The sequence below is a fragment of the Oncorhynchus clarkii genome, chromosome 3 (assembly GCF_045791955.1).
Source record: "Oncorhynchus clarkii lewisi isolate Uvic-CL-2024 chromosome 3, UVic_Ocla_1.0, whole genome shotgun sequence".
Classification (NCBI taxonomy): domain Eukaryota; kingdom Metazoa; phylum Chordata; class Actinopteri; order Salmoniformes; family Salmonidae; genus Oncorhynchus; species Oncorhynchus clarkii.
The window spans coordinates 58776183-58796034 of record NC_092149.1 but is presented as its reverse complement, the minus strand read 5'-3'; positions in this window follow the sequence as shown (position 1 = coordinate 58796034).

Here is a 19852-nt window from a genome sequence, read left to right as displayed (position 1 = left end):
AACCCAAAAGTCGCTGGGCCGCTAACGATCAATAATAATATACTCTTAGTGAAATATTTTATTTTACAATCTGTAGAAACTACAAGATTCGAAAGGTTCAGAACTTTTGTAAAACATCACCGCACAGTCTCAAAATATATGGCAAACTGGGTGGTTTTCAGAGATTGATCCGGGGGGGTTGAGGGTAGCTGAACGATGGAACTTAAAGCAAACAAAAGATAACGATTATAAAATATACTGTATCTGTAAAATGTGTATATTATGTATTAGCTTGAAGTAGAAGCTCAGTTTTTTTTTTGCCATTTGGTTTACACCAATTAGGGGAGTGGTGGTAGGGTTAGGGGAAAATAATAAAGGAAAATATATTTAAAAATATATAGATATATTTACGAAAACTTTCCGAATGCAATATATTTTTCAGACCCCTTTTTCCTCATTTTGTTATATTACAGCTTTGTTCTAAAATGTATTTAAATAATCAATCTACACACAATACCCCATAATGACTAAGCGAAAACCGTTTTTTTTTGACATTTTTGCAAATGTATAAAACAGAAATACCCGATTTACATAGGTATTCAGAACTGTTTGCTATGAGACTTGAAATTGAGCTCCGGTGGATCCTCTTTCCATTTCTCATCCTTCAGATGTTTCTACAACTTTATTGGAGTCCACCTGTGGTAAATTCAATTGATTGGACATGGCACACCCGTGTCTATATAAGGTCCCACTGTTGACAGTGCATGTCAGAGCAAAAACCAAGCCATGAGGTCAAAGGAATTGTCTGTAAAGCTCTGAGACAGGATTGTGTCGAGGCACAGATCTGGGGAAGGGTAGCCAAAACATCTCTGCAGCATTGAAGGTCCCCAAGAACACAGTGGCCTCCATAAGAAGCTTGGAAGCACCATGACTCTTCCTAGAGCTGGCCGCCTGGCCAAACTGAGCAATCGTGGGAGAAGGGCCTTGGTCAGCGAGTTGAACAAGAACTCAAAGGTCACTCTTACAGAGCTCCAGAGTTCCTTTGGAGATAGTTTTCCTTCTGGAAGGTTCTCCCATCTCTGCAGCACTCCACCAATTAGGCCTTTAAGGTAGAGTGGCCAGACGGAAACCACTCCTCAGTAAAGGCACAAATCAAATCAAAGTTTATTTATCACTTGCGCCGAATACTTCAGCTGTAGACCGTACAGTGAAATGCTTACTTACAGGCTCTAACCAATAGTGCAGCCCACTTTGAGTTTACCAAACGCCACCTAAAGACTCTGACCATGAGAATCATGATTCTCGGATCTGATAAAACCAAGATTGAACTTTTTGGCCTGAATGTCAAGCGTCACGTCTGGAGGAAACCTAGCACCATCCCAACGGTCAAGCATGGTGGTGGCAGCATCATGCTGTGGGGATGTTTTCAGCAGTAGGGGCTAGTCAGGATCGAGGGAAAGATGAACAGAGCAAAGTACAGAGAGATCCTTGTTGAAAACCGGCTCCAGAGCACTCAGGCCCTTAGAATGAGACACTGGTTCACCTTCCAATAGGACGACCTTAAGCACACAGCCAAGACCAGGTCGGATTTGCTTCGAGACAAGTCTCTGAATGTCCTTGAGTGGCCCAGCCCGAGCTCGGACTTGATCCCGATCGAACATCTGTGGAGAGACCTGAAAATAGCTGTGCAGCAACACTTCCCATCCAACCTGGCAGAGCTTGATAGGATCTGCAGAATGGGAGAAACTCCCCAAATACAGTTGTGCCAAGCTTGAAGTGTCATACCCAAGAACACTCAAGGCTCTAAAAGCTGCTAAAGGTGCTTCAACAAAGTAAAGGGTATTGTGTGTAGATTGAGGATAAAAAAATATATATAATAAGGATGGAATGTAACAAAATGTGGATAAAGTCAAGGGGTCTGAATACTTTCCAAATGTACTGTATATGGGGGACTGGAAATGATTCAGACAATTGCATTGATGGAAGCCACAATCCTATTTGCAATATTAAAGCTTATTTACCCCCCAAAAATAAGAATACAACTTCTGTTTCCATCACAGCTGTCATAATTTTTTTTTATACTGTATGACTTTACTCGCATAAAAACTGGGGGTGGGAACGTGGTTACAGAATGATATTACACATGATGGGAAATGGCACATGCTCCAAAGCAATAAATAGTTGATCACCTGAGGGAAGATCTTCCTCTCTTCTCCGTGTCCTGCAACTACTGCAATTTTCCAAACCACATTATTGGCTCGTTTTAATCAGGGCTGCCCAGCGGCACCTCAGTGTTAATACACCTGTCTGCCTTTGAGTGGTTCATAATAGATACATGTGGGTTTTCAGCAATGCTACACTCATGGTTCAGCAGTTTGGCAGTCCGTTTCTGTCTGTTTCTCAGGGTTAGGTCACACACACTAATCCACCAGGACATCCATTTACTCGAGGGCATTATGCCAATTTGCAAAGCACTCCACCAAGACAAGGTGTTCAAACAAGTGTGATCATAAGTCGGTCCTCTAGTGGCAACTGAAGTGAAGCTGGACAAAGCACAGAGCAGCCGCTTTGCCGTGTGCCATGCGGTCAGGACGATGCCTTGCCTTATCGAGAGAACATGATTATCTGTCAGGTGAAAAAAAAACACTGAAAGGAGAAAGAACCACCCGATGAGTCTCACCTTCCTCCAGATAGGCTACGTCCCTGACTGTAATGTTCTCTGGTCGAGGTTTGTCAGGCTGTCTAATTGCATTACAGCTAATGTCAGTCTCAGTATTGTTTGGCAATGGTCTCTTTTTCCCTGGCCTGTATCTGTCAGGGGGATATTAATGGGACTGAGGGGATGTGATGCATGAGTTGCTTGCTTCAGGGCCTGGTCCAAAAGAGTGCACTACATAGGGAATAGGGTGCCATTTGCGACTTAGCCCGTATGGGCTCCTGCGGAATGAGAAACAGAAACAAACGTCAGTCTCCATTAGGCCCCAGGAGGCTCCCACCTGAGTAACTGCCTGGCTTTGCACAGCTCGTGTTTGGAAACACAGCAATAAGGTAGCGTTGCCCAACTTCAAACAAACACACTTTAGGATGCATTATCCTTGTTGTTTTAGCATACAGCCTGCCTTTTTATTGACCTGCATGTTGTGAATGACCTCATAATTTCACTTTCCCCACTGATCAGCTGGAAGCTAAACATGTATTTTATATATCTTATATAGTACATAAAATGTCATGTTCTCTAATCATGTTGTTTTGAAAAGCTTTAAGTGGTATTATGGGCGGGGCAAGCAGGCTCTGTGGTGTTGAATGGAGTAGTTTACCTGCGACACATACGGTACGCTGCCAAGTTGCAAGTCAAGAGTTAGCCCATCTGTTTGGTGGCTGCCCTTTGGGTCCCTATGTATGCCTTAAAGAGATCAATGGAACACAGACTGTGGGGGAAAGAACAAGGACACTGTCATTGGCACACATACAAAAAATATGATCTTGCAAAGTGGATATTCGTCAAATGCGTCATGATTTTTGTGTTCTAATAGGCCCACAATTTCCTTACTAAAATCAAATTGGGATACATTTGGCTGTTTTTGCTGCATAATATTTACAAATGGGCCTTTTTGTGCTTAGAAAACATTTATGGTAAATTCTAACTCCCGTCTGTATAAGCTGGTAGCATAGCTAGCATATATAGAAATTGGTGGTGTAATATGTTTGATTGGTGATGACACGAACATGTATTGGGCTTGACATCCCATACAAACATTATACTCAGATTTTTACCCCAAAATAGTGTGAAATATTAGTAATTAAACTTTTTTTAGCACTATTCATTACATAAATAAATCTGTGCTGTAAAGCAACAACAATAAACAACATTAATCATCATGGGTAGATCGACAGTCAAGATACTGAAGGTGGAGGAAGTTCATTGCTTGAGTGAGGTCAGAGGATGGAGGAGGTGGTCAAAGGGGAGAGCAGGCAGCACGCTGTCAACCCTGTGTATTGCCATCCACGCCATCTGTGACTTCATAGTAGAACTCAGTCAGATGAAGTTAGGCTTCCATACTAGCCAATGGATTAGTAGCTAGCCAACTACTCTTCGCTACTACCAAAATGCAGCACCCACTTGGGTGATACTATGGTAGTCACGGGCACTAGAAAGCGCACACACACTAAAATAGTAGTTCAGCAGTAGCCTTATAACGTAGTCTTCCAAACAGTCATAATAGATCATATAAATACACATATAAACAATAGCCTAAATGTAGGTTAACTTTGATGGGGGGCAATGTGGAGATTCTGAATCTTGTCCCCTTCGGTGGGACACTTGAGAGGTGTTGCCATGGCATTTCCATTGTTTTTTGTTTGAGTTCGATTTATCTCTTTACCACACCTATGGTCACGGGTGCTGCAGCTAAATTACACTTCCTTGTGATGAGAATGGAGCACTGAGGTAACAAGGCCCCAGGTTCTAGAAGGATGACAAAACTCCCATCCCCTCTGGGATGAGACTGTAGGACAGAGGGACTGATGAATAGTGTCCTTGCTTTTGAGCTCTAGCCTAGCCTATCATCATTGTGTGACTGACTGGCTAATTGAATCGTAATTTGTACTCGTTCATTAATCATACAAATAGAGTAGCTGACTAATTTGTCCCTTTTGGTTTATTGATATGGTTTATGGAAATGGTACAGCTCAAATGTTTGGCATGGATTATTGCTAGTTTAATTCTCCTAGGGAAACTGCTGCATTGCAGGGACCTGTAAACCCAGAGGAAAGAGAAATGGAGCTTGTACCTGCACTTAGACAGGAAAAAATGTCAGTGATTTTTGTTAAGCTCATAAAGTCCTAACTTTTTATTCTCTTTCTGTTGTCTTGAAACTGAAATACAGCCATGACACAGTATGTGTATACATGCATTTCAGAACAACCTTGTTCTGATCTTGTTGTAGTACAGTAGCTCGTAGCAATCTTTCCTCCACAGACCTGTGCCTTTTTTTCTTATCTTCTTTTTTTTGCCATTTATTTTCCTATCCCTCTCTCTCTCTTCTGTTCCTTCAATTTTTTTATGGAAATGTGAATGGCAGAATTCTGAATTTTCAATACCTTGTGTAAAAGTTGAAGCACCATATGTATCCCTAGTTTACCTTCACCTTTTTCATGTGGCTTTCATCAAAACTTCCCGTCTTCCCATCTCCAATCTAGTGGCTTAGGCAGCAATCTGTTGATGGCAGGGCCAGCAAAAATGTAGGTGTGCCAAAATGTGGGTATTCAAATCATCACTCAATTATCATAAATGCCTACCCTATACCCTAATGTAATCAATCGCACACAACTAACCATCTAAAGTGATTTTGCAAAGATTAAATTATTAAATTAAATTAAATTCTCTAAAGTTATAGGATCATGTATTTACTGTCAATGTAAATACCCTATTTTCATATACAGTGTATTCAGACTAGTGATGCACCGATATTACATTTTTGGTCGATAGCGATAACTGATATTTTCCTTGCCCAAAAAAAGCGATACCGATTATTTCAAATTTTAGCGGCATTTTAAGCATTATAGTATAGTTAACATACACACATGGATGCAGAGGTCTAAGGCACTGCATCGCAGTGCAAGAAGTGTAACAACAGTCCCTGGTTCGAATCCAGGCTGTATCACATCCAGCTGTGATTGGGAGTCCAATAGGGCACACAATTGGCCCAGTGTTGTCCGGGCCGTCATTGTAAATATGATTTTTTTCTTAAATTACTTGCCTAGTTAAATAAAGGTTACACACCACGCTGACCAAAAAGTTATTTTGTTGGCATTTACGTTTGTCCCTATTACCAGTAAAACATAATCAAAACTTATTTATTCTACTTACTTGCTGTTCTGTTTTGTTGTTCATTTGTTCAGTCGTTTCATTCTCAACCAGGATTTGTATGGAACACCGTTTGGATCTTTTGCGTGTCAAAAAAGATACATGTCAAATAACACTATTTGACGTGTCAAATAAGCTTGTTGACCAATCAGGACATGTGACATGTGACAACAATTTAACGCGTTCGTTCATTTTTTACATAGTTATTACACATTGATTACACTATCACTCGTATTTCATGTCACAACGATTCATCGATACCTATGCTATGATGTTGGTAATCATCACTCAAGGATTTTTTTATTTTAAGAATTTTTTCAAACATTATTTAAACGTTCACACCTCTAACCAGAAACCAACCATTATTTTGAAATTGATAAGCAGATAATTTATTTTTACATAAAATAATCTTCCCTAGTAAATTATCAAGCATTATTCAAATTTATTACATAAGCCTAGGCCTAAATTAAATAGTTTTTTCAAACATTATTTAACCTCTCTGATCTCCCCATCCCGGATCCGGGATCGTGAATACAGACTCAAGCTCATTACCATAATGCAACGTTAACTATTCATGAAAATCGCAAATGAAATGAAATTAATCTATTTGCTCTCAAGCTTAGCCTTTTGTTAACAACACTGTCATCTCAGATTTTCAAAATATGCTTCTCAACCATTGCAAAACAAGCATTTGTGTAACAGTATTGATGGCTAACGTAGCATTTAGCGTAGCATTTAGCGTTAGCATTCAGCAGGTAACATTTACACAAAAAACCAGAAAAGCATTCAAATAAAATCATTTACCTTTGAAGAACTTCAGATGTTTTCAATGAGGAGACTCTGTTAGATAGCAAATGTTCCGTTTTTACAAAAAATATTATTTGTGTAGGAGAAACCGCTCCGTTTTGTTCATCATGTTTGGGTAAGAAAAAAAAAAAAAAAAAGTAATTAAAACGCGAACTTTTTTCCAAATTAACTCCATACTATCGACAGAAACATGGCAAACGATGTTTAGAATCAATCCTCAAAGTGTTTTTCACATATCTATCGACGATAAAATCCATCGTGGCAGTTTACTTTCAATTCTGAAGAAATGGAACGCGCATGGACCTACAGATTACGCACACAGGACACCGGGCGGGACACCGGGTAAATGTAGTCTGCAAAGATATTATCTGTGCGTGCCCCAGAACTAATGCAACAGGCGAAACCAAGATGAAGTTTCATACAGGAAATGCCCCGGATTCTGAAGGTGCTGTGTTCCAATGTCTCCTTATATGGCTGTGAATGCGCCAGGAATGAGCCTGCGCTTTCTGTCTATTCCCCGAGGTGTCTGGGGGGAGGAAAAATATATACATGCATACATACAGGGGGGAGAATAAGTATTTGATACATTGTCGATTTTGCAGGTTTTCCTACTTACAAAGCATGTAGAAGTCTATCATTTTTATCATAGGTACACTTCAACTGTGAGAGACGGAATCTAAAACAAAAATCCAGAAAATCACATTGTATGATTTTTAAGTAATTAATTTGCATTTTATTGCATGACATAAGTATTTGATACATCAGAAAAACAGAACTTAATATTTGGTACAGAAACCTTTGTTTGCAATTACAGAGATCATACGTTTCCTGTAGTTCTTGACCAGGTTTGCACACACTGCAGCAGGGATTTTGGCCCACTCCTCCATACAGACCTTCTCCAGATCCTTCAGTTTTCAGGGCTGTCACTGGGCAATACGGACTTTCAGCTTCCTCCAAAGATGTTCTATTTGGTTCAGGTCCGGAGACTGGCTAGGCCACTCCAGGACCTTGAGATGCTTCTTACGGAGCCACTCCTTAGTTGCCCTGGCTGTGTGTTTCGGGTCGTTGTCATGCTGGAAGAACCAGCCACGACCCATCTTCAATGCTCTTACTGAGGGATTTCTCGCGATACATGGCCCCATCCATCCTCCCCTCAATACGGTGCAGTCGTCCTGTCCCCGTTGCAGAAAAGCATCCCTGAAGAATGATGTTTCCACCTCCATGCTTCACTGTTGGGATGGTGTTCTTGGGGTTGTACTCATCCTTCTTCTTCCTCCAAACACGGCGAGTGGAGTTTAGACCAAAAAGCTCTATTTTTGTCTCATCAGACCACATAACCTTCTCCCATTCCTCCTTTGGATCATCCAGATGGTCATTGGCAAACTTCAGACGGGCCTGGACATGCGCTGGCTTGAGCAGGGGGACCTTGCGTGCGCTGCAGGATTTTAATCCATGATGGCGTAGTGTGTTACTAATGGTTTTCTTTGAGACTGTGGTCCCAGCTCTCTTCAGGTCATTGACCACGTCCTGCCGTGTAGTTCTGGGCTGATCTCTCACCTTCCTCATGATCATTGATGCCCCACGAGGTGAGATCTTGCATGGAGCCCCAGACCGAGGGTGATTGACCGTCATCTTGAACTTCTTCCATTTTCTAATAATTGCGCCATCAGTTGTTGCCTTCTCACCAAGTTGCTTGCCTATTGTCCTGTAGCCCATCCCAGCCTTGTGCAGGTCTACAATTTTATCCCTGATGTCCTTACACAGCTCTCTGGTCTTGGCCATTGTGGAGAGATTGGAGTCTGTTTGAGTGTCTTTTATACAGGTAACGAGTTCAAACAGGTGCAGTTAATGCAGGTAATGAGTGGAGAACAGGAGGGTTTCTTAAAGAAAAACTAACAGGTCTGTGAGAGCCGGAATTCTTACTGGTTGGTAGGTGATCAAATACTTATGTCATGCAATAAAATGCAAATTAATTACTTAAAAATCATACAATGTGATTTTCTGGATTTTCACAGTTGACGTGTACCTATGATAAAAAATTACAGACCTCTACATGCTTCGTAAGTAGGTAAACCTGCAAAATCGGTAGTGTAGCAAATACTTGTTCTCCCCACCGTACATACATACATACATAATTGGTCATGGTTCCTGAGTGGAGCAGCGGTCTAAGGCACTGCATCTCGGTGCAAGAGGCTTTACTACAGTCCCTGGGTCGATTTCAGGCTGTATCACATCTGACTGTGATTGGGAGTGCCATGTGGGGGCTACTGTTTTGGAAGTCCCTCAACTCGTAATTTATTCGATGCTTAAGTACTCTAAAGTGTTACATTTCTAACTCAAAACAGCAGTACAGTATTTCTTCAACATCTTTATGCTTTCGTTAATAAAATAAAGAGAAAACATTCAAATGCAGATGTTTAATTAACTACATTTTAGTCGCACTTCCACCCAGCTCCACGACCACAGGTAAAACCTTGCTGAGATGATCAATATATTTGTTCCATTGTTGTATCGTCAATTTCTCTAGCCAAAACATCTTGATGGCTTTGACCAGTTCATCTTTTCCTGTTGGCTTGGAAGAGTTACGGATTAATGTTTTCAGTTGATGCCAAACAAGTTAGATCGGGTTTAAATCATGAGACCTACATGTAGAGATAATTATTTATATATATATATATATATTTTATATATACTGTAGGCCTACCGAAGGTGTTGTAGGTATTTTATTTATTTTTTATTTAACCTTTATTTAACAACATAAAGGTCTACTGTCTCTGCTGGCATCTTGACCCAGTTTATGCCCTCATTTGCAATGGAAACCCGGGTGGTAGTGTGTTTTGGGTCATTGTCTGCATTTGGAGAAGAAAAAAATACATTTAGCCTAACAACCAAAATGAGGTACAATAATATAACTATACATGTAAATAGGCCTAAACCTAACAAAATATTGCTATAATTCTACCTTGAAATAAACGATGTGTACCCAGAAACACTTATGCTGGACCTTATGTCAGAGATCTCTTGATTTCTTCCTCAAAGAAATCTCAAGGATGATACCTGAAAAAGGAGACGAGTGAATTATTGTGGAACACATAACAGTCCGTGAGGTGTATTTTATGTCAAAAAATCTAATATGGGCCTGGTCCCTGGCGAGATATTACCCCCCCCCACACATGGAGTTTGAGCAGATGTTTGGGACTCAGCTTGCTTGATCTTCTTCCTTTTTTCTGTAGCGATTTTGAGCAAATTGCTCAAGGGCCATGTTTGATGCTTTGTTTGTCAGATTAATTATTGGGACGAAACTACAGAACAGTTCAAAACAAGTGAACACACGGTTAGTGTTCTGATTATAAAAAAATATATGTAACATTTCTTACTGAGCCTTTCCATAAGTCCATGCTAGTTTCTTCAACTGTCTTCTGACTGTAATTAGAGCGATGTCATGCCGTGGATTTAGCAGATTAGATTGCCTTTATAATTTTCATGAATATAAGCAAGTGATGTCTGTAAGATAATCTAGTTTGGTTTCTAAATAAATAAAACATTCTAAATAACAAACTGACTTTATTTTCAAATGAGTGTGATACCCCATGTTCAAGAATAGCCTTTTTCTCGCTCGTAAGTTAAATGAAAACAAAATGTCAAATATTGTTAATTTTTAAACAAAGCTATTATTATTAATTAATTTATAATTTTATAAAAGCCCTGTAGGATCTGTGAGAATATCTAATGGAAAATGCCCCTTAGATATTAATTTAGAGTCCTCTAATCCTCTAAATGTAATTATTAATTATCAGTGAAAAAAACATTTTTCGATATACTGTAGGCCTACCATAAGGCGAAATGAGTCTCACAAGTGTTGAGTTAATGTGCTGTTAAAAATGGTGTGGGTCTTATTTATTTAAAGAGCATATTGAGGTTAGAAGCAAAAGCCTACAACTATTTTAGCACCGTTTCGCGCTGCTCTGAGGCAAGTATAGGGAAAATTAGGGTGCAGAAATGTTATGCTCTTAGTGTAACCTTTTATTTAACGAGGCAAGTCAGTTAACCTCTAGTGACACCCCATCCCGTGAACGGGACCGTTGTCATCATCTGACACTAATTAGCATAACGCAATGGACATAAATATTACTAGAAAATATTCCTATTCATGAAAATCACAAGTGAAATATATTGAGACACAGCTTAGCCTTTTGTTAATCACCCTGTCATCTCAGATTTTCAAAATATGCTTTACAGCCAAAGCTAGACAAGCATTTGTGTAAGTTTATCGATAGCCTAGCATAGCATTTTGTCCAGCTAGCAGCAGGTAACTTGGTCTGGGAAATCAGAAAAGCAATCAAATTAAATCGTTTACCTTTGATGAGCTTCGGATATTTTCACTCACGAGACTCCCAGTTAGATAGCAAATGTTCCTTTTTTCCAAAAATATAATTTTTTGTAGGCGAAATAGCTCCGTTTGTTCTTCACTTTTGGCTGAGAAATCGCCCGGAAATTGCAGTCACGAAAACGGCGAAAAATATTCCAAATTAGCTCCATAATATCGACAGAAACATGACAAACGTTGTTTATAATCAATCCTCAAGGTGTTTTTCAAATATCTATTCGATAATATATCCACCGGGGCAATTGGTTTTTCAGTAGGACCGATTGGAATAATGGCTACCTCTGTATTTTACGCGAGAATCACTATGGGAGCCATCAGGTGACCAGTTGCTCAATGTAGCCGCTTACGGGTATTCTTCAACATAAATGCGTAAAACTCCGTCAAAATGCTGTAGACACCTTCGGGAATACGGAGAAAGAGTAATCTGGTTGATAGCCCATTCACTGCTCAATAGGGACACATTGGAACGCAGCGCTTTCAAAACATGAGGCGCTTCCGGATTGGATTTTTCTCAGGCTTTCGCCTGCAACATCAGTTCTGTTATACTCACAGACAATATTTTTACAGTTTTGGAAACTTTAGAGAGTTTTCTATCCTAAGCTGTCAATTATATGCATATTCTAGCATCTTGTCCTGACAAAATATCCCGTTTACTACGGGAACGTTTTTTCCCCAAAAATGAAAATACTGCCCCCTAGTCACAAAAGGTTAACCGCGGAACCCTCACCAACAGCCAGTGAAATTGCAGGGCGCCAAATACAAATCAACAGAAATCTCATAAATCAAATTTCTCAAACATACAAGTATTAGGCACCATTTGAAAGATACAATTCTCGTTAATCCAGCCACAGTGTCTGATTTAAAAAATGCTTTACATTGAAAGCTCCACAAACAATTATGTTAGGTCACCACAAATTCACAGAAAAACCCAGCCATTTTTACAGCCAAAGAGAGGAGTCACAAAAAGCACAAATAGAGATAAAATGTATCACTAACCTTTGATGATCTTCATCAGATGACACTCATAGGACTTCATGTTACACAATACATGTATGTTTTGTTCGGTAAAGTTCATATTTATATCCAAATATCTTATTTTACATTGGCATGTTATGTTCAGTAGTTCCAAAACATGCAGTGATATTGCAGAGAGCCACATGAATTCACAGAAATACTCATTATAAACGTTGATGAAAATTAAAGTGTTATGCATGGAACTTTAGATAAACTTCTCCTTAATGCAACCGCTGTGTCAGAATTTAAAAAAACTTTACGGAAAAAGCATAATCTGAGAACGGCGCCTTGAGCCCAAACCAGCCAAAATAAATATCTGCCATGTTGCGCAGTCAGCATTAGTCTTAAATAGCATTACAAATATTCACTTACCTTTTGATGATCTTCATCAGAATGTACTCACAGGAATCACAGTTCCACAATAAATGTTTGTTTTGTTTGATAATGTCCATCATTTATGTCCAAATATCTTCTTTTGTTAGGGCATTTTGGTAAACAAATCCAAAATTGCGTTCAGGTCCAGTCGGACGAAAAGTCAAAAAGTTATATTACAGGTCGAAGAAACTTGTCAAACTAAGTATAGAATCAATCTTTAGGATGTTTTTATAAAAAAAATTAAATAATGTTCCAACCGTAGAATTCCATTGTCTGTAGAAAAGCAATGGAACAAGAGATCCCTCTCATGTGAAATGCGCGTGACTGAGAACGAGGCTGCTGGCAGACCCCTTAGTCAAACAGCTCCCATCCGGGCCCCCTTCACACGAGAAGCCTGAAACAACATTCCAAAGACGGTTGACATCTAGTGGAAGCCTTATTAGTAAGTGCAAAATAACCCATATCCCACTGTGAATTCGATTGGGGCTGAGTTCAAAAACTACAAACCTCAGATTTCCCACTTTCTGTTTGGATTTTTTCTCAAGTTTTGCCTGCCGTATTCACAGACATCATTCAAACAGTTTTAGAAACTTCAGAGTGTTTTCTACCCAATAGTAATAATAATATGCATATATTAGCATCTGGGACTGCTAGGAGGCAGTTCACTCTGGGCACACTATTCATCCAAATGTGAAAATGCTGCCCCCTATTCCAAAGAAGTTAATATCCCAAATTGTTTGCATAGTCAATTTACACACAGCTCTGACACACACACTTATCCCACCAGACATGCCACCAGGGGTCTTTTCATAGTTTCAAATCCAAAACAAATTCAACCCTATTATATAGAGCCCTTTGCATGGAACTTCCTTCCATCTCATATTGCTCAAATAAACTGCAAACCTGCATGCTGCAGCAGCCCGCAATATTTTTTTCTCGCCTGAGTAGCCTCATTTCACCTCCAAAAATAAAATAAAACCATCTGGTGTTCAGCGAAATGACAACACAATGTCACATACAGGTAGCCTAGTCAAATAATTGACATCGAATCACATTAACCGTTACTCTCTTGCGGGAATTCCACTATGTAGCCAAACGTAGCTGCTGCTTATGTTATCTGTACTGATGGCGTAAAAGCCATGACAGGGAGACATAGTGGAGTGGTAACTCGCGTGCAAGCAGTTGCTCCCGACGTCACTTGGGTATACTGCAGCATCCACCGAGAGGCTCTTGCTGCCAAGTGAATGCCTGACAGCTTGAAATAAGTTTTGGACACTACAGTGAAAATGGTTAACTTGGCTAAAGCAAGGCCCCTGAACTCTTGTATATTTTCTGCACTATGCAACAATATGGCCAGCGACCATGTACCGCTTTTACAACATACAGAAGTGCGCTGATGCGCTGACTCTCAAGATTTGTTGGAGCTTTTCCTTTGAGGCAGGCAGACAGCACTTTCATCTATCCACCTTTGCAGTGACCCAAGTGCTTTCTTTTAAGCCATTAGACTCTGATTGAATGCTCTCCAAATCCGGAGTTGTCTGTCGTCAGAAAAGTGTCCCAGAGCCAATTAAATTGCCACAAAATTATGGAATAACCTGCGATGGCTGGCTAGCGATGTATATCATTCTACACAGCATGAGGACATCTCCCGGACAATGTTAGGTATTTATATTACATTCAGTTCCCTGTAAGCAAGCTTGCAAGTGCAACATACAAGCGATAAAGCACTGAAAGCCAGGGTGGAAACCCGTTTTTGTAAACTTTTGCTCTCGCCAGACGGTAATCTATTTTTGTTTTGCCGTCTGGTAGTCCTTCGCCTGGGCTTGAACGATACCCTCCCCTTTGATGTTTCTCCCTCCCTCTAATCCCTCCCCCTGCAGTCTGCGAGCCAGGCGGGGGTCCACCAGCACCTGGTTCTGTAAAATCAAGGTAGAGGTCGACTAGTAGGACGAGGGTTGACCTAGGAAGAACATATGCCCGTCGAAACCCCGCTTATCCGCTTTTTCTTCCGCGCCCCCCGGATAAATGTTCTGTGGTTGCCCGTAGTCCTGCATATTTTCCACTGACGCTCAGGGCCGCCAGAGAGCGGGGAAGAAAGGGATAGAGGGAGATCAGGCGGGCAGACAGAGCGTCAGTTGTGCTGAGAGCTCACCCTGTCATCTCTGCACGGCAGAGCTGCAGAGCCACTGTTGCAAGTAGAGGTTCATAGCTGACGACCTCCCCTCTAATTGCTACGGATCTGTCCCGTGTGTTTCTAATTAGTTTTTTCTCCCCTAGCAATTTTTCTCACACATATTTGCAGATTGTGGATAGAGCAGGAGCGATGTAGAGAAACGTTGCGGTTTGGTCCTTATAGGGGTTTAATATTGCTCTACAAACACGGTTGCCCTTTCCCTGGAGTGGATTCTCTGCTGCTCTGTATACCTATTCAATAGAAAAGGTCAATCACTGGGGGGGGTTGCATGGAGATTATTACCTTAAGCAACTGTGGAGGAGACTGACGCTCTGCACTGTGTGTGTATGAAGATGCCAATCTGGATATGTGCATCATACTGCCTGCCTGCCGCTCTGGGAATCAATAAATGTGAGCAGTGATCTGTCGCCTCCTGCATTAATATGCTGTGTTTATTTATGAAGTCTGGGCTTTGGAAACTGTCTGGAGTCGCATAATCATTTTAGGGCTTTGCTCTGCCGGCTTGGGTAAAGAAAAACAATGATGTAACGGTTGCTAAGAAACACGGTGTCCTATAAAAAGCCCAGAGGAAACCGTGCTCTTCAGATCAATAGATGTGTACCAGAGGTTGTCATTTGAGGATCAAGGTTTGCCATCACAAACCACCCCAGACCTGTGTTCTGCAAACACAGAATTTTCATTGTTTAAAGGAGTTTACATGCCGTTGTTGACATGCAATAATTGCGAGTTGCCTGAATTGACCCAGCCAATCAAAGTTTAGACCAATATTATTCTATTGGCTAGAGCGCACTGGAAATCTAATGTACGCTAACGTTGGTTTGGGCTGTCAGAATCCATTACGTACTCGCACTGCTGCCCCTCCACCACCACCAGCCCTCTTGTCTCGGCACAAGCATTTCACGGTGTGAGGACGTGTCACCGTCTGACATATGCGGAATCTATAGTGTCTGTGCAGCCCCGGTTTCTGCCTGTGCTCTAAGGATAGAACCGTGTCCACAGGAGGTCTGTCACGTTAGAGAGGGGGAGAAAGAGGGAATGAGAGAGAGGGAGGAGAGAGAGCGGGAGAGCAGGAAGGCTCTCCCTACACGCCAAGGGACCTCATTAGAAAGTTTTTTTTTTTTTTTGCCTTCCTAGAATGTGCAGGAATCAGTATGTCCTTGGGGAAAATTTTTAATAAACGCATTTGTCACTTCTATCTCCTCCCTCTTATTTTTTCTCCCTCGTCCTCTTTCTTGGGAGCAAATTGCAATTTGAGGCTTAATTAGTAAACGCTGCCATTACGCTTTCTTTATTATGCAAATGAATTGGTCGAGCGGTTTGGAAGTGTTGTCTCACAAGCCCCGTGCCAGGTGTTTCCAAGCTGAATGCCGGGGACTATTTTTTGCATGTGAAAGAATCAAAAAGACAACTGCACTGTGAAATCATAGGACAAGCTATAATTATTTGACAGATTAGTTTTTCCTCAGTTTTTCCAGCTATAGTGCTGGAAAGACATGAGTGACGGGCTACTTTAGTATCCTTTGTTACAGTTTGGGTGCATAGTGGTGGCTGTCGAGTGCGTATTGGACAGACTGCTGTTCAGCATTCAGTTATTCAGGAACCCTTTCGGTCTCTGCCCTTTTCCCGGGAAACCATCTTTGCCAAACGTGGAAATTGATACTCATAAATCCAGAGTGCAATGTGCCTGAAAACTGCAGTGCTGAATAGCCTGCAGGTGTTATCAGTCGTTTAATATTGAAACTTTTTTTATAGGGAGATTAGGGCTCCCTGACACGCCTTCTCCAGTTCCTCTCCTCCTTTTCATAAACCCACAAACCTCCACCACCTGACCAGGCCAGCCACAAACCTCCACATCTGATGGTGGATCCATTGCATGGGCAGTGGAAGAATGGACCTGAGAACAGCTTATTAAACTACAGAAGGCAGGCAGGAATATAGTTGGCTGGTGGTCTGTCCTCATTAAATGTTTTGGATGGAGTCAAATGATAAAACGTTTGATTTTACTGCTTTGTATTGAGAATGCCATCTGTTAATGGCTCAATCTCAAAATCTCTGTGAAAAGGAGACACTGGGAATAGTGGGTGTGACAACATTGTTAGATCTGCCTCTCCGTTTGCTCTCCTTTCCCAAGCTGAGCCAGCGCATTCAGCTCTGCCAAGTCACTTAAAGTGCATTTATTGCTTAGAAGAACCCCCTCATTCCAAAACTCATACTTGAAATGGCTTGATGTTGAAGACCCACTCCCCTGTGTAATTTGGATTGACGTCAATTGGGAGGATTTTGATCTAGTCACTTCAATGAGACCTCTTTTCTGTTTTTGATTGGGCTTTTCACTGTGAAAGTATACAGAATAATGGCCAGCAGCATATCACTGTGGGGAGCAATGTAATATAATAGATATACAATGCATTTTATAACTGTACAAATAGGCATGAAAAACCCTGCCATTGGAATCTGACTCTTGTCTGGTTGGCAAAAGGTATGCTCTTCTTAACATTGTAAATCACTGCAAAGTAATGCAAGCTATTTTGCCTCGGAACGACCATCAAAGAAAAATGTATATATCCTGCTGAGCCAATAACCCAAGGTAATCTCGACTTGATTCAGCTGTGGGACATTTTTTTTCTCTTGAGGGCATGGTCAGGAGGCCGGAACATAAAAACAAATAATTTGTTGACTGCAAGAAGCCCAAACAGATTTTTAATTTAAACTTGTATATGATCACATACAGTATCTCTTTATTATGCATGTGAATATTTTTTTAACCCAATTTCCAAAAATGTAAATAATTTTTCCAACTGGAGTTGGAACTAGTTCAGGGAACGGTAGCGAAAACTGGAAAATATATTTTTGTGAGGAACAGAACCGAGAACGAAAGTGGACTATAATGTTCCGGAACAGCACTGCTATTTTTAAAGCATGGAAACCAGTTAATAACTTTCTTTAACGTTCTTGGATTTTTCAGTCCCACAAAAAATGCAACAAAGCCCTCACTGTCTCTCAAACTTATTCCAGAGACTACCAGCCTAACATCTTTGCCTGTGTGTGTGTGTATAGGCCACCTGCCCCTCCCTCCGAAGCATGCATATTCTACTGTAGCTACTGATGTTACAGGTGTGATTCAGAGAGAGAGATTTTAATTGGAGAACAATCAAGTAACTTTTTCAATGCTAGTTGATCACGTTTCACATTGGATTTATTAACTACAAAAAGGCAAGACGTCTGCTATTTAAGTGTTGGGTTGGCATTGAGGTTTCTATCACTTTGATTGTGTGTGTGTGTGTGTGTGTGTGTGTGTGTGTGCATGCACGTCTGAATATTATTCAATTTATTTTGTTGGACCTCAAAACACCCAGTTGTCACTGTAGACATCTTGGGAAATGGGTTGATAGGTCGGGGTCCAGGAAGCATTGTGATTGTGTTACTGTTGGCCATTATAAGCGACCCTCTGTCAAGAATGACTCACAATTTTCCAGCCGTTTATTTCCCCCAAATGTTCTTGTTCTTTCCATGGGATTATAGAATCCTGATGAACCAGTGAGTGTGCATAGTGTCCGTCCATTAATTATTTTGAAGTAGGGTGGCACGGTGTGGTTGACTCTCCGAACCTCTGGAGTGTCTGTAATTAGCAGTGCAGTGACGCTACTTCTGATTTATGGTCAGAAGGATTATAATTTGCCATTGCTGAGTTGCCTGTGACATATGTTCTTTCTAATTGAATAACGGAGGGGGGGATAATTTTCATCTGGGTGAAAGAAGGCGAGGGGCAATTAGATGGCGGAGCCTGGATGAAGAAATGGCATTTGTTTTGTCTATTTCTTCCACTTATTGTCTTTCTGGTCAACTCCAAGGCTGTGTCTGAAAACTTTACTTGCTGGCGTCAAGTCCTTGCTTCTTCCATCCATGTTTCACTCCCAAAATGAGATTTGAAAAGAATTGATAAAAACAAGAACGAAAGCAAGGATTTGACCTCAAGTAACTTTGTCAGACACAGCCGAAGTGAAGGAGCCTGTAACGTGTACGCTGGGAGTTGGCAAGCAAGAACAGGGAGTGATGTTAATAATAAATAACACAAGAAACACGAGTAGCGTACAGACATGAAACGCTGAAACAGAAATCATAATGCCTAGGGAAATATACATATACACAGTGGGGCAAAAAAAGTATATAGTCAGCCACCAATTGTGCAAGTTCTCCCACTTCAAAAGACGACTCCGAAAGAGAGGGAAACGAGGCGGTCTTCTGGTCAGACTCTTCTGGTCAGACTGGTCAGACACGGGCACACCGTGCACCACTCCCTAGCATTCTTCTTGCCAATGTCCAGTCTCTTGACACCAAGGTTGATGAAATCCGAGCAAGGGTAGCATTCCAGAGGGACATCAGAGACTGTAACGTCCTTTGCTTCACTGAAACATGGCTCACTGGAGAGACTCTATCCGAAGCGGTGCAGCCAACGGGTTTCTCCACGCATCGCGCTGACAGAAACAAACATCTTTCTGGTAAGAAGAGGGGCGGGGCGTATGCCTCATGGCCAACGTGACATGGTGTGATGACTTCTGTTCACCTGATTTAGAATTCCTCACAATCAAATGTAGACCGCATTATCTACCAAGAGAATTCTCTTCGATTATAATCACAGCCGTATATATCCCCCCCCAAGCAGACACATCAATGGCTCTGAACGAACTTTATTTAACTCTCTGCAAACTGGAAACAATTTATCCGGAGGCTGCATTCATTGTAGCTGGGGATTTTAACAAGGCTAATCTGAAAACAAGACTCCCTAAATTTTATCAGCATATCGATTGCGCAACCAGGGGTGGAAAGACCTTGGATCATTGTTACTCTAACTTCCGCGACGCATATAAGGCCCTGCCCCGCCCCCCTTTCGGAAAAGCTGACCACGACTCCATTTTGTTGATCCCTGCCTACAGACAGAAACTAAAACAAGAGGCTCCCACGCTGAGGTCTGTCCAACGCTGGTCCGACCAAGCTGACTCCACACTCCAAGACTGCTTCCATCACGTGGACTGGGAGATGTTTCGTATTGCGTCAGATAACAACATTGACGAATACGCTGATTCGGTGTGCGAGTTCATTAGAACGTGCGTTGAAGATGTCGTTCCCATAGCAACGATTAAAACATTCCCTAACCAGAAACCGTGGATTGATGGCAGCATTCGTGTGAAACTGAAAGCGCAAACCACTGCTTTTAATCAGGGCAAGGTGT